The 16488-nt window shown below is 41.6% G+C and overlaps 1 protein-coding gene across 1 annotated transcript in view; it reads right to left on the bottom strand.

The window, feature by feature from the left end:
* Positions 1 to 1606: 1606 nt before the first annotated feature.
* The window catches only part of LOC126995832 (histone H2A-beta, sperm-like), a 37931-nt gene continuing 23049 nt past the window's right edge, over positions 1607 to 16488 (bottom strand). The window contains exon 5 of the transcript XR_007750745.1: positions 1607 to 1763. The gene's annotated coding sequence lies outside the window, so the exon portion shown is untranslated. The remainder of the gene's footprint in view (positions 1764 to 16488) is intronic.

The following is a 16488-nucleotide window of genomic DNA, read 5'->3' as shown; positions in this document are numbered from 1 at the left end:
CTCGATGCGGCAACGTCTAAGGTCATATGACACCGAAGAGCAGGCAGAAAATATAAAGAAATGCAAGTTGAGAAAAGAAATAAGAAGAAATAAGTTAAGAAATGAAATATAAGACATTAATTAATGAGTGATTTTTATTTGTTATGCTACTCTGACGAGAGAAAAAAAAATTCAGTTTTCTCGGTGTAACTCGGGAACTAATAGACGTATGAGGAATTTGAAGATACCATAAGAATCCTCACTAAATTCCGCTTCGGAGCATATAATCGGCTAAAAAAGATGGCCCACAAAATTTCGAGCTAGCCGCAGATTTCTCAAGAATCGGAGGGAATGGAACACACACACACACACACACACATTACATGATCCCTTTTTCACGGAAAAAGGTAAACTCGATGCGGCAACGTCTAAGGTCATATGACACCGAAGAGCAGGCAGAAAATATAAAGAAATGCAAGTTGAGAAAAGAAATAAGAAGAAATAAGTTAAGAAATGAAATATAAGACATTAATTAATGAGTGATTTTTATTTGTTAGGCTACTCTGACGAGAGAAAAAAATTCAGTTTTCTCGGTGTAACTCGGGAACTAATAGACGTATGAGGAATTTGAAGATACCATAAGAATCCTCACTAAATTCCGCTTCGAGCATATAATCGGCTAAAAAGATGGCCCACAAAATTTCGAGCTAGCCGCAGATTTCAAGAATCGGAGGGAATGGAACACACACACACACACACACACACACACACACACACACACACACATTATTACGATCCCTTTTTCACGGAAAAAGGTAAACTGATGCGGCAACGTCTAAGCTCATATGACACCAAAGAGCAGACAGAAAATATAAAGAAATGCAAGTTGAGAAAAGAAATAAGAAGAAATAAGTTAAGAAATGAGATATAAGACATTAATTAATGCAAAATCAGAAAAAAAAAGACTTGGTGCTGCAGTGTTTAGGGTTAGATGGCACCAAATAACCGGAGTAAAAAAAAATATATATAAGTTGAGGACAGAAATAAGAAGACACAAGTGGAGAACTGAGACATAAGACGATAATGATACAATACATCCAGCAAAACTTAAATAATTTATCGAGTCTTACGTTCAATGGCGATTTTTATTTTATTTTCGGACTTGCATTAGAGAGTAAATTCATATTTCAGCCTGGTCATTAACCTAATGTCCTTAACCTTTCCGTGATTATAATCTGGTGGTCATTCGAGGGTCAAAGATCTTATCTTAACCCTTCAAGTACCCCTTCTCTGTCACCCCCTCCCTCCCTGCTGGGGACCCCTCATTTCGTCATCCTCCCGCTTCCGTACGCTAGTCCGAGAGGGGGGGGGGGGGGTGAAAAGGTAAAAGAGATGGGAGGGGGGTTAGGGGGGGTCCAGATACCCCCTCTTCCGTAACCCCTGCTGACCGCTGACCCCCAACCCCACTTCCAGTCCCCCACTTCCAAATTACCCCACTCCTGTAACCCCCTGCTGACCGCTGACCCCCAACCCCACTTCCAGTCCCCCACTTCCAGTCCCCCCCACTTCCGTACATTTGTTACTACTAACGAGGCACTCACTTATTCAATATTCTGGCCTGGCGCACCTTGGCGGAAGGCTTGGCACGAGTGTCGATGACCCGTCTGGGCCTGCGTTTGGAGGACGATGACGAGGACGACGACGCGGGGGCAGAGTCGCGTCCTAGGATCTTGGCCAGCTTCACCATCATCTTGAGTCTCATGAGCATAGGCTGCGAGGACTTCCTGGAGGATAGGAAGGATGAAGTGAGTGATCTGAGCAATTCAGCTTTGGGCTCAAGCTACATCAGAGACAACAAGATATTGCTAAGAGCTTTTAATAAATTAGTTGGTGAGTAGAGCCATGTTGATCTGCATGAGATTGAAGCAGATGTAAAGTTGGAAAGTTTCGTTTAGTCGGCGCAACATCTATGGTCATATGCCGGAGAGAGACAGAAGGGGAAGGAATTATAGGAGAAGGGAACAGACCCCAGGAGACGGGACACAACCCCCGATTAATACCTGGTACCCATTCACTGCTGGGTGGACAGGGGTGTAGGGTAACGGAAAAGCCGCCCAAATTTTTCCACCCTGCCCGGGAATCGAACCCAGGCTCTCTCGGTTGTGAGCCGAGTGTGCTAACCACTGCACCACGAAGCCCCCTAAGAAGCAGATGTAAGCTTGAAGACTGGCCAGAAGCTCCATCAGGTTGGACTATAAAATTCACATCGGTAAAATTCATATATGAGGCCATGCTGGCGTGAAACAAGTTCTCTCATACATTTTATAAACGACTTTGAGTGTTGGAACCTTGGCCCCTTCTTTGAGCATTTATAAGTTTCGGGTCTGTTATATTGCATCCCTATTGTTGACGTATTTCATGCATTTAGTAGAAGCCTTAGTCTTTTACTCATCTCTCAAAAATAGTTTACCAATAAAAGAATGTGTATTAGTCACCTAACTCTGCCAACTATGTACATTTTTTTAACTATTTTAATGACAAAGTGGAGCACATCTTGGTTCACTCTCCCTTCGCTGAGATTTCCATCATAGGAGATTTCAACGTTCACAATTAGGTCTGACTTTCATCCTCTTTCACAGACCAGCCTGGCGAACAAGTCTTAAACTTTGCTCTCCTTAATGATCTGGATGCATCCCTGACCAACTTGGAGACACGTCCGACACTCTGAACCTCCTCCTTACTTTCTAATACTCCAGTTTAGTCCGTTAAATAATTATTGTTTCCTTTGTGCTCCTCCGATCACAGCCCTTTTCCCCTTGCCCTGTCGCTCCTATGCAATCTCTGGACCCATCAAAGTGGTCCTTCTGGCATTTTGCTTCAGCTTGCTGGGACGACATGAACTTATACTTTTCCGATTTCCCGTGGAGATAGTGATGCATTTCTAAACTCGACATGACTCTCTACTCTTACCCCTACAGCATCCAAATCCCTTATGCAAGAGTTAAGCAGTATCCCCACTCATCGTTTTAACTAGTAAACCCTGGAATAGACTCCCACTGTCTGTATTTCACCTTGCCAAGAGGGATGTATCATATACCCTTCACCCGAAATTGACCCTTTCATATGGCTACTCAATTCTGTTTTATGTTTTCAGAGCAGCGCTTAGTGTGTGCTTCTTGTCTTTCTTTTTACCCTTGGGCTGCTCCCACTACTGTAATAAAGTCGTAATCTATGACATGCTGAGTTGATATATGGTGAAGGATCAGCTGTGCAAAGAGTTCACATCTGGGCAGAATGCGCTGTCCCTGGTAAGGCATACAAAGTGTTACTGTTACTGGTTGCATGATCACGCACTGTCCTGCCTGGGTTGGGATGGCATGTTCCTCCCTTCTCCCTTATTTACCTGCAACAATAAACTATCAATCAATCAATCAGGTTTTGGTGTTACTTTGAATGACTTAAACTATAAAATCAAAGCAGACATGAGACCGACACAGCCATTCTTTGATCCACCTAAAGGAAGGTTACAACGATGACGGAGATGCGACGCTTTTCACCGCCCGTAAAATGTCAGAGCCTGGAACAATTTTCGTTAAAATGTTAAAATAATTACAAGGTGGAGTTTGTCCCGTAGATAATGCAAAACTACTATCTACCTATACACACACACACACACACACACACACACACACACACACACACACACACATAGTTTACACCGTAGATTATATGATTTCCAAGAGCCCCCAATTTGCCGAGCTTAGTGTAGATGTTGACCTTGTGAAATATGTTTTTTTTTTTTTTACAACAAAGGAGACAGCTCAAGGGCACACAACAAAAGAAATAATAATAATAATAATAAAAAAAGCCCGCTACTCGCTGCTCCTAAAAAAGAACCAAAAGAGGTGGCCGAAAGAGAGGTCAATTTCTCTCTCTCTCTCTCTCTCTCTCTCTCTCTCTCTCTCTCTCTCTCTCTCTCTCTCTCTCTCTCTCTCTCTCTCTCTCTCTCTCTCTCTCGCTCTCTCTCCTTTTCCCCCCCTGCCCTTGTCTCCTAAATTATACTCTCCATGCATTTCTTCCGGATGACCTTTCCCGCACCCTCCCAAGTCCACCTCGAAAATGAAAAAAAAAAAGGAAAAAATGACGAAAAAAAATAAAATAAAATAAAAGAATGAAGAAAAATAATGAAGAAGAAAAGGTTATGAAGAACAAAAGGAAGAAGAAGGAAGAGGAGGAAGGAAGAGGAGGAAGAAGGAGAAGAAGAGAGGTGGAAAAATGATGATGATGATGATGACGATGATGATGTCCCTTTGTCCTGGTGTGGGTATATTTCTCTCTCTCTCTCTCTCTCTCTCTCTCTCTCTCTCTCTGGCAGTTTCGTGGATCAACTATTTTGTTTGTCTATTTTGTCATTTTCTTTCTCCCTCTCCTTCCTTTCCATCATCTTCCGTTCCTTTAGTCACGTTCCTCTGTCTTGTCATTTTCTTCCTTCCTCTTTCATCACCTTTCTGCTCCACACTTTCCCTGCCTCGTATTTCCCTCCGCGCTGTCGCTGTCATTCTCACCTTCATTGCATTTATGGGATTATTATTATCGTGAAATATTTTTTTTATATTGTTTATCATGGAGCTGATTTTTATGAGCTTTGCGCTTTTGTGTGTGTGTGTGTGTGTGTGTGTGTGTGTGTGTGTGTGTGTGTGTGTGTGTGGTTCCCTGCTTCTCCTTTTGTTTTGTTTTTTTAAGTTCCAACCTAACTCGAGAACTATAAATAACGATCTGTTGATATCCCGCGACGCACCACCACCACGGCTGCGCGCACGAACCTTGGGGTGGAATGCATGAGAAAGGCGATCAGTCAGTCAGTCAATAGGAGGGGTTGGTAGGCAGTCAATTATTCACGCATTCAGTGAGCTAGTCAGTTAATTCAGGCACGGCAATGTAGGGGAGACATCGTCACTTTTCCTTTCTCAAACCGAGTTACCTGACAATGGAACAACTTTACCGGAAAGTTGGAAAGTTTCGTTTAGTCGGCGCAACATCTGTGGTCATATGCCGGAGAGACAGACGGGGAAGGAAGGAAAGTTTCGTTTAGTGGGCGCAACATCTGTGGTCATATGCCGGAGAGAGACAGACGGGGAAGGAAGGAAAGTTTTGTTTAGTGGGCGCAACATCTATGGTCATATGCCGGAGAGACAGAAGGGGAAGGAAGGAAAGTTTCGTTTAGTGGGCGCAACATCTGTGGTCATATGCCGGAGAGAGACAGACGGGGAAGGAAGGAAAGTTTTGTTTAGTCGGCGCAACATCTGTGGTCATATGCCGGAGAGAGACAGAAGGGGAAGGAAGGAAAGTTTCGTTTAGTCGGCGCAACATCTGTGGTCATATGCCGGAGAGAGACAGAAGGGGAAGGAATTATAGGAGAAGGGAACAGACCCCAGGAGACGGGACACAACCCCCGATTAATACCTGGTACACTGCTGGGTGGACAGGGGCGTAGGGTATCGGAAAAGCCGCCCAAATTTTTCCACTCCGCCCGGGAATCGAAACCGGGCTCTCTCGGTTGTGAGCCGAGTGTGCTAACCACTAAACTTTCCTGGAAAAGCAGTTAGTTTGAAAACGATCAACCCCTTTAAACAATATCTCATTAACCGTTACCTTGTTGCGTCAGGAGCGCCATATGAATGTTCTCGTTCATGCACACGTACAGGAAATGGTTAATTATGCTTCGCACGTCACGGAAAGCCTAACGAACTCATTAAATCCTTACAGAAATAACCACCCCGGCCCTTTCTGTCGCCTGCCTTTTCATGTTTCCTCCTAAACCTCCTCCTCCTTCCAATCATCCGCCCTTCCTGTTAGTCTTCAATCACGTGAGTTTCTCCCCTTTCACAACTCGTAATTTATAAAACGACTCTCTCTCTCTCTCTCTCTCTCTCTCTCTCTCTCTCTCTCTCTCTCTCTCGTTTAAGGACAGGCCACCTAGTCTGGACCATGGAGTCTGTGTGGTCTGCTTTTCTATGTAAATCTATGCAAATCTATGTAAATCTCTCTCTCTCTCTCTCTCTCTCTCTCCAGGAACTTTTTTTTTCTTTTTCTTTTCTTCATTTCGATCTTTATTTTTTTTTTCTTCTTCTTCTTCTTCTTCTAATTTCCTCTCTACTTCATTATCATCTTTCGCATCTTCTTCTTCTTCTTCTTCTTCTTCTTCTTCTTCTAATTTCCTCTCTACTTCATTATCATCTTTCGCATCTTCTTCTTCTTCTTCTTCTTCTTCTTCTTCTTCTTCTAATTTCCTCTCTACTTCATTATCATCTTTCGCATCTTCTTCTTCTTCTTCTTCTTCTTCTTCTAATTTCCTCTCTACTTCATTATCATCTTTCGCATCTTCTTCTTCTTCTTCTTCTTCTTCTTCTTCTCTTCTTCTTCTTCTTCTTCAGCATTGATCGTTGTGTTGTGGTCGTGACTTGCCTGGCCTGTCCACTTGATCGTTCACTTTTTTCCTCTTCCTCCTCCCTTTCTTCTTCTTTTTCTTCTTCTTTTTCCTCCTCTTTTTCTTCTTCTTTTTCCTCTTCATTTTCCTCTTCTTTTTTCCTTTTCTTTTTCCTCTTCTTTTTCTTCTTTTTCCTCTTCTTTTTCTTCTTCTTTTTCTTCCTCTTTTTCTTCTTCTTTTTCCTTTTCTTTTTCTTCTTTTTCCTCTTCTTTTTCCTCTTCTTTTTCCTTTTCTTTTTCCTCTTCTTTTTCCTCTTCCTTTTCTTCTTCTTTTTCTTCTTTTTTTCCTCTTCCTTTTCCTCCTCTTTTTCCTCTTCTTCTTTGCCTTCTTTTTCTTCTTTTTCTTTTACTTTATATTTTCTTTTCTTTTTCTTCTCTTCCCTCTAATTCTTCTCCTTTTCTTTTTTCTTTTCCTCTTTCTTCTTTTTCTCCTCTTCCTTCTTTTCTAATTATTTTCCCTCTTTTCTTAATTAATTCTACCATATACTTATAATTACCATCATCATCAATATCAAGTCTCCTCGTTAATTCTATACAACCCTTAATCCTTTCCTCTTCCTTCTCCTTTCCTTATTTTCCTTCTTTTCTAATTATTTTCCATCTTTTCTTAATTCTACCATATTCTTATAATTACCATCATCAACAATTTCAAGTCTCCTCGTTAATTCTATACAACCCTTCCTTTTTCCTCTTCCTTCTCCTTTCCTTATTTTCCTTCTTTTCTAATTATTTTCCATCTTTTCTTAATTAATTCTACCATATACTTATAATTACCATCATCATCAATATCAAGTCTCCTCGTTAATTCTATACAACCCTTAATCCTTTCCTCTTCCTTCTCCTTTCCTTATTTTCCTTCTTTTCTCATTATTTTCCCTCTTTTCTTAATTCTACCATATTCTTATAATTACCATCATCAACAATTTCAAGTCTCCTCGTTAATTCTATACAACCCTTAATCCTTTCCTCTTCCTTCTCCTTTCCTTATTTTCCTTCTTTTCTAATTATTTTCCCTCTTTTCTTAATTCTACCATATTCTTATAATTACCATCATCAACAATTTCAAGTCTCCTCGTTAATTCTATACAACCCTTCCTTTTTCCTCTTCCTTCTCCTTTCCTTATTTTCCTTCTTTTCTAATTATTTTCCCTCATTTCTTAATTCCACCATATTCTTATAATTACCATCATCAACAATTTCAAGTCTCCTCGTTAATTCTATATAATCCTTAATCCTTTCCTCTTCCTTCTCCTTTCCTTATTTTCCTTCTTTTCTAATTATTTTCCCTCTTTTCTTAATTCTACCATATTCTTATAATTACCATCATCATCAACAATTTCAAGTCTCCTCGTTAATTCTATACAACCCTTCCTTTTTCCTCTTCCTTCTCCTTTCCTTATTTTCCTTCTTTTCTAATTATTTTCCCTCATTTCTTAATTCCACCATATTCTTATAATTACCATCATCATCAATATCAAGTCTCCTCGTTAATTCTATATAATCCTTAATCCTTTTTCCTCTTCCTTCTCCTCCTCTCTGAAAGGGCGGATTAAAAAAAAACAGCCCCGGAAACAATAAAAATCAGGATTATCGAAGTGCAAAGGACAGCGGCAGCCAAGCGTCGGGCCCGGCAGATGATGGATGGGGGGAACTGTTGTCACTTCAAGGGGAGCCGCGCGGGGGTCGGGCAGATTGGGCTACTTTTTAGTGTTTTGGGCTATTTGGGCTTGTCCTTTTTCTGCTGCGGGGTGGGCCACTTTCTGCATGGGGGCTTAATTCTCTCTCTCTCTCTCTCTCTCTCTCTCTCTCTCTCTCTCTCTCTCTCTCTCTCTCTCTCTCTCTCTCTCTCTCTCTCTCTCTCTCTCTCTCTCTCTCTCTCTCTCTCTCTCTCTCTCTCTCTCTCTCTCTCTCTCTCTCTCTCTCTCTCTCTCTCTCTCTCTCTCTCTCTCTCTCTCTCTCTCTCTCTCTCTCTCTCTCAAGCCTCAGACATCCAGAACTCTTTCGGCAGATATTCGTGACCAGAGGCGGCAGGGGAAGGAATTAAGGAAAGACATCATCTGAGTTTCCCCTTCACCTTGTAATCCTCCTTCCCCTTCCTTCTATTATCTCTCTCTCTCTCTCTCTCTCTCTCTCTCTCTCTCTCTCTCTCTCTCTCTCTCTCCTTTTTCTGTGCCTCCCTCTCCTAGCTGTCGCCTTCCTTCTGTTGGTGATAACACGCGATCATCACCACCACCATCACCACCACCGCCACCATCATCCCCCCCCCCACCACCACCATCAAAATCATTTCCACCACCACCGCCACCACGACAAACAACACATGATCATTATTTGCCTATAAAGATAAGCTTTTGGGCGCTGTGCTAATAAGGTAAGCTGGGTGATATTCATACCACGAATAAATATCACCCCACATCCACGAACAGGCTACATATATATATACTGACTACAAGCCGATTTCACAGTCCAACACAGTGTCTTCGTAACAGCCCGAACCAAACTATAGAATCCCATACAATCCCAAACGGTGAGGTCTTCGATGCCACACTAAATACACAAGACTCTTCCTGTATAGTTTCGTCAAATTTGTGAACTTGGATACAAACACCAGACACTATACAAGGAAATTTCGAAGGCTCTGGTATTGGTTTGGGAGCTTACTAACCCATCATGGGGAACTGTGAAACTGGCCCTACGACTCCTCGGGCCCTGGTTGGACTCCCGGCCCAGGCAGTCGGGGTGTAGTTCCCTCCCCTTCGGGCTGGTCGATGAACGGGTACCTGAGGACACCTGGGGAACGTAACTTTTGACGATCCCGGATTTCACAGTGGCGCGTGTCCCGGGGTGCGTGACTAGTTGTTATCTACCAGTACAGGTTCAAAGGGCCAGTGGTTCGGAGGTGAGCACCGCGGGCATGCGCAGCTATAGCGTGGTGGTTTCATCGCGGCATTTATATGGATTGTTGAGCTTTTTTTTTTTCACTTGGTTTAATTTCAACAATAATGACTTTATAAAATGTACTAGGCGTATTTTCTACAATATTCTAAGCCTAGCGTTTCTGTAGATTGTTTCGTTCTTACAAATATTACTTTGTTTGGCGTCAATAAATAGTTAGTCACTTGGTCGTCTGTTTGAAGACATCTCCACAATCCTGTTAACCATTAATGGTGGTTTCTTTTTTATCTTTTTATCATTTTGAAGTTTCATTTACCGCAGAGAAGCAGCGCATCAGTTTCAATTAATAAAAAAGAGGAATCCAATTAGTTTTCAGTGGTTTCAGATCTCAGCAACAGCAAGGAATAAGTTTTGACAGAGGTCGAGATAAGATTCTGACATATCCCACAACCCACCAACTAAGACCAAATATGGACCCTCATATGACAAGAGTTTATTCTAAAGTGTTACATTCTGCTCCTGTGAAGATCCGAAAGGTGAAAAACTAGTACCAGCTAGTCCAAAATAACCGCCCGGGATACTCAGCAATACCCTACATACCTTCTCAGAGTGAAATGCACGATTGAAACAAAGAACAAAGCAGTATACAGAAGGTGTCGTGACTTCCCTCGCTGCACCGGCACGTTAAGGAGTGTGAGGAATCTTAGGAATTCGTAATTTGTAAGGAGAGGAACGGACAAAAATGGACTATACTCATTCCACACTTCGGAAATAAGGTCGGAATTCGCACGCATCCACCAAGAAATCCGCAGTCAAGGGGTTAACGGGCTTTTACACTGGGCGAATTTTCCGTGGATCTTCAGTCAAACCACGATTTCCGCTAGCTTGATTCTCATGTGTTTCTTGTTATTGCTGATGATGATGATGGTGAGTAATACCATCGTCCTTCTGTGAAATCTACCGTAACTTTGGAAGATCGTGAACACGTCAGAAAACCGCGGAAATATGAGAACCACGCCAGCGGAAATCGTGGTTTGACTGAAGATCCACGGAAAATTTGCCTAGCCCCTTAACCCCCCCGCTGCGACAGGCCCGGATTTGGCTTTCACTGGTAGCCTGGTAACACAGAGTCCCAAGTCTTTCTCTGCCTTTGTGGTGGATAGTGGAGTGTTTCCCATGTGGTATTGGTGTGCTGGATATCCCTTCACTGGTAGCCTGGTAACATAGAGCCCCAAGTCTTTCTCTGCCTCTGTGGTGGATAGTGGAGTGTTTCCCATGTGGTATTGGTGTGCTGGATATCCCTTCACTGGTAGCCTGGTAACACAGAGTCCCAAGTCTTTCTCTGCCTCTGTGGTGGATAGTGGAGTGTTTCCCCATGTGGTATTGGTGTGCTGGATTTTCCCTCCTAAGGTGCAGGACTTTACATTTTTACTTCACTGAATTGTAGCAGCCACTTTTTGTTCCACTCCTGTAGCTTGGTGATGGCTTCTTGTAGGAAATCCGCATCCAAGGGATTAATCGGTTTCCATGAGTGATTTTACACGTTTAAGGTTCAGAAGAAGGATCGAACCACCAGCAGGGTCATAAAAGTACCTCTGGAAATGCCCCAAACTCGCACGAAATCCAGTTCATGTGTGTGCTGGGACCGTATCGTTTAAGTAGGGCCCAAGAACACATATTTGGCAAGGCTTTCGCAGGAGTTGTGGGCATTTCCAGGAGTAGTTTTATGACCCTGGTGTTAGTTTGACCCTTCTTCTGTACCATGAACCTAAGGAAACACTCATTAGAACTCGACTGACCCCATCTTTGACCTTTAGAAATTGTTAATGTGAAAAGCGATAGTCTTGTAATACCAGTAGTAGTTTTAAGACCCTGGTGTTAGTTTGACCCTTCTTCTGTACCATGAACCTAAGAACTCGACTGACCCCATCTTGAACCTTTAGAAATTGTTAATGTGAAAAGCGATAGTCTTGTAATACCAGTAGTAGTTTTAAGACCCTGGTGTTAGTTTGACCTTTCTTCTGTACCATGAACCTAAGAACTCGACTGACCCCATCTTGAACCTTTAGAAATTGTTAATGTGAAAAGCGATAGTCTTGTAATACCAGTAGTAGTTTTAAGACCCTGGTGTTAGTTTGACCCTTCTTCTGTACCATGAACCTAAGAACTAGACTGACCCCATCTTTGACCTTTAGAAATTGTTAATGTGAAAAGCGATAGTCTTGAAATACCAGTAGTAGTTTTATGACCCTGGTGTTAGTTTGACCCTTCTGTACCATGAACCTAAAAACTAGACTGACCCCCTCTTGAACCTTTAGAAATTGTTAATGTGAAAAGCGATAGTCTTGAAATACCAGTAGTAGTTTTAAGACCCTGGTGTTAGTTTGACCCTTCTTCTGTACCATGAACCTAAGAACTCGACTGACCCCATCTTTGACCTTTAGAAATTGTTAATGTGAAAAGCGATAGTCTTGTAATACCAGTAGTAGTTTTAAGACCCTGGTGTTAGTTTGACCCTTCTTCCGTACCATGAACCTAAGAACTCGACTGACCCCATCTTTGACCTTTAGAAATTGTTAATGTGAAAAGCGATAGTCTTGAAATACCAGTAGTAGTTTTAAGACCCTGGTGTTAGTTTGACCCTTCTTCTGTACCATGAACCTAAGAACTCGACTGACCCTCTCTTGAACCTTTAGAAATTGTTAATGTGAAAAGCGATAGTCTTGTAATACCAGTAGTAGTTTTAAGACCCTGGTGTTAGTTTGACCCTTCTTCCGTACCATGAACCTAAGAACTAGACTGACCCCATCTTGAACCTTTAGAAATTGTTGATGTGAAAAGCGATAGTCTTGTAATACCAGTAGTAGTTTTAAGACCCTGGTGTTAGTTTGACCTTTCTTCTGTACCATGAACCTAAGGAAACACTCATTAGAACTCGACTGACCCCATCTTGAACCTTTAGAAATTGTTAATGTGAAAAGCGATAGTCTTGAAATACCAGTAGTAGTTTTAAGACCCTGGTGTTAGTTTGACCCTTCTTCCGTACCATGAACCTAAGAACTAGACTGACCCCATCTTGAACCTTTAGAAATTGTTAATGTGAAAAGCGATAGTCTTGTAATACTAGTAGTAGTTTTAAGACCCTGGTGTTAGTTTGACCTTTCTTCTGTACCATGAACCTAAGGAAACACTCATTAGAACTCGACTGACCCCATCTTGAACCTTTAGAAATTGTTAATGTGAAAAGCGATAGTCTTGAAATACCAGTAGTAGTTTTAAGACCCTGAAACTCTCGCCCCATCCCCTTTGTATCATCCTCACTTTCCGATCCTTCATCAACGCTGCTATCTCAGTTTGTCTCTTCCCAGTAATCAAGTGTACGTCGTTGGCTAGTTCAAAAGCAAGGAACAACACCTCAAGTCTGTATATATGTGGTTGGTAGGTACTTGGAATGTCATTATCTCCACTTCCAGATCCTCCACCCTTGCTATCTCAGGTTGTCTTGTTAAATATACGTCATTGAATAGCCCACAAGCAAGCCATAACGCGCCCTTAACTCAGTCTGTTTATGCGGTTAATAGTTGCTAGGAATGTCATTATCTCCACTTCCAGATCCTCCACCCTTGCTATCCCAGTTTGTCTCTTTCCATTAAATATACGTCATTGAATAGCCCACAAGCAAGCTACAACGCGTCCTCAACTCAGTCTGTTTATGCGGTTAATAGTTGCTCGGGATGTCATCTTTGCTCCACTTCCAGATTCTCCACCCTTGCTAGCTCAGTGTCTCTCTTCCCTTCACGTCACTGTCTGGTCCACGAGCATGCGGCTGGTAAGTGCTCGAAAAGGTTGAATCTCATTAGTGGTTGTTGGGGTGGGCGTGGCTTAGTTGTCCTGTTATAATGAACGGAGTATTGTAAGGCCTATGATTGCTCCCTCTCCCTGGATGATGTCTCGCTCCACCGTTACCCGCGGACCATACAAAGAGGGAGCCGATGACTTCGTGAGCTCGTGAACCCTCCTCAAAGCCTCGCGTGTTGCATTTTCCTTTCCTTGTCTGACTCTCCCCATGAGGCCTGTCGAGTGGCCGGGCTGTGACACGGGGGTCGGGAAGGGGAAAAGGACAGTACGGAAAGGAAAGAAAGCAGGAGAAGAAAAGGGAGGGGAAAGGGGATAGGGAGGAGGAGAAATGTACGCATGCAGAGATGAAATTAGGAAGAATGGACATTGAGAGAAGACGAGGAGCAGGGAGAGGAAGAGAAAGAGAAAACGGGAGGGGAAGAAGAAGAAGAAAATGATAAGGAGCAGGAAGAAGAAGAGGAGGAAAAAATGAGGAGGAGGAATGGATATAGTGAGAAGAGGAAAGGGAGACGGAGAGAAAAGAAGAAATGGAGGAGGAGAAAAAAGAGGAAGATGGGAGAGAAAAAGAAGAAGAGAAGGAAGAAGAGGAGGAGGAGGAGGAGGAATGAACGTGGGGGAGGAGGATGGAGGAGAAAAAAGAGGAAGAGGAGGATTGGATATCGTGAGAAGAGGAGAGGGAGGAGAGAAAAAGAAGAAATGGAGGAGAAGGAGGAAGAGAAGGAGGAAGAGGAGGAGGAGGAGGAATGGACGTGAGGGAAGGAGCATGGCACCACGAAGACGAGAGGAGGAGGAGGAGGAGGAGGAGGAAGGGAGGTAAGCATTGCATGTCACATAAATAGGCTTCGTGAGGTCCGAGGACGTTAAATCAGATCCCAGCTAGTAAGGAAGGCCGGGCCGAGGCGGAGCTGGGAGGATCAATAGTTTGTGCTTAGCTCGAGTCTTCGCCTTTGTTGTTGGGGACTTGAGCGTGACACTTATTATTTCCTCTCGTTCTATGGGAGGATCAATAGTTTGTGCTCACCTCGAATCGTCACCTCTGTTGTTGGGGACTTGGGCGTGACACTTATTACAACGGGTATTCGATATATGCGAATTCGCTCATATGCGACTAACCTAAATGTGCCAAGTATTCGTTTTATGCGAGAAAAATTCGTTATCATGCGAGTAGCGGCGCTGGTGGGACTGGTTGGTGAGGTATGGTGGCCGAATCGCACTAGAGAGCGGGGCGTGCAAATGCTTCCATGCACTTTCTTCGCCTATAATCAACCTTTTCCTCCCTCTCATCCTAAAGTTAATCCTCAGGTAGTTAATTATCAGCTTAAATCGTTGACTTTGGATGTGTCTCCCCAGAAGCAATATTTAGTGCTGTATTATTGTGAAACGGTGCCGGAGTAAATAGTTAAGAGGGTTTGAAAACGTGTCGTGGAACATAACGCGCTATAATTAATGGGATGATAGGTTCGATATATGTAAATTCACAGTATGCGAGCTTTTAGCAGAACCTAACCTTCGCATATACCGAATACCTTGTGTAATTAACTTTTCTGTCCGTATTTTTTTTGGGTTGCATTCGTAACCAACTCAAGTCCAACCAAACTTGACGTTGGCTCCCGCTGGTCCATTCCTCCCCTCTCCTCTACCACACAGTCCCAGCACCTATTTTTTCCTCTCATATGTAACCTATAGCTGACATATGAGAGGAAGGGATAGGTGATGGGAGTGTGTGGCAGAGGAGAGGGGAGGGAAGGACCCGCGGGAGCCTGTGCCAGACCGGCCTCAACAATTTAGTTTCGCCATCATAGGAAATGCTTATCGATTTTATTAGTATGTGTCAATAATACTTGTCAATTTCTTGTAAAGTTTATATTTCCTTTTGTTGTTGTTTGTTGATAAGGGCTGCCCTGTCTATAGATTCGTTCATACAGGTATAAGAAGAGTCCTTTAAGGCAATTTGTTTCCTTTAAGATGCTTGTTTATTTTATTAGTATATATGAAAAATATGCCTTAATTTTTTGTTATATTTATGGTACGTTTTTAGTTTCGGTTGGCTTTTCCAGGAGCGGCGATTAGCGGGCTTTTTTTTTTATCTTTGTTTATTGCCTTTGAGGTAGAAAAAAAGCCCGGTAGAAAAAAGCCCGGTAGAAAAAAAAACCGGTAGAAAAAAAGCCTGGTAGAAAAAAAAGCCTGGTAGAAAAAAGCCCATTAAAATTGTTCTCCTTACACCTCATTATCACGTGGGAACATTCTCTGTGGGCAATTTCGTCAGTAGCATTTTTTTGGGGGGTCGATCGAGTAAAAGAATATAAGAAAACAATAATAATAATAATAATAATAATAATAATAGTAATAACAACAACAACAACAACAACAACAACAACAACAACAATAATAATAATAATAATAATAATAATAATAATAATAATAATAATAATAATAATAACAATAATAATAATAATAATAATAATAATAATAATAATAATAATAATAATAATAATAATAATAATAATAATAATAATAATAATAATAATAATAATAATAATAATAACAATAATAATAATAATAATAATAATAATAATAATAATAATAATAATAATAATAATAATAATAATAATAATAATAATAATAATAATAATAATAATAATAATAATAATAATAATAATAATAATAATAATAATAATAATAATAATGATAATAACAATAATAATAATAATAATAATAATAATAATAATAATAATAATAATAATAATAACAATAATAATAATAATAATAATAATAATAATAATAATAATAATAACAATAATCAGAGGTACCTCAAGGCATGCCACAATACAAGTAACGAAAACAATACTAAACATCTCAACAGCACATCACATAACATCACATGGTAACACATATCTTGCTTTCTTTCTCTCGCTGGTTTGTCCGAAGGTTTTTACAGATCAGTCAAGTAGTGCATGTAACCGGCCTCTTGCAGATTCCTTACGTTCTTATGTTCTTATACTCTGCTGCTAGTTCGCCTTGAGATGTATTTAGAATCCAACGGACAAATTTGGAAAGTTTCGTTTAGTCGGCGCAACATCTGTGGTCATATGCCGGAGAGAGACAGAAGGGGAAGGAATTATAGGATTACAGACGGGACACAACCCCCGATTAATACCTGGTACCCATTCACTGCTGGGTGGACAGGGACGTAGAGTATCGGAAAAGCCGCCCAAATTTTTCCACTCCACCCGGGAATCGAACCCAGGCTCTCTCGGTTGTGAGCCGAGT

Source organism: Eriocheir sinensis, chromosome 1 (genome assembly GCF_024679095.1).
Source record: "Eriocheir sinensis breed Jianghai 21 chromosome 1, ASM2467909v1, whole genome shotgun sequence".
In the NCBI taxonomy this organism is placed as follows: Eukaryota; Metazoa; Arthropoda; class Malacostraca; order Decapoda; family Varunidae; genus Eriocheir; species Eriocheir sinensis.
Note: the sequence above shows the minus strand (reverse complement) of the source record. Positions and strands in the feature narration are given on the sequence as shown.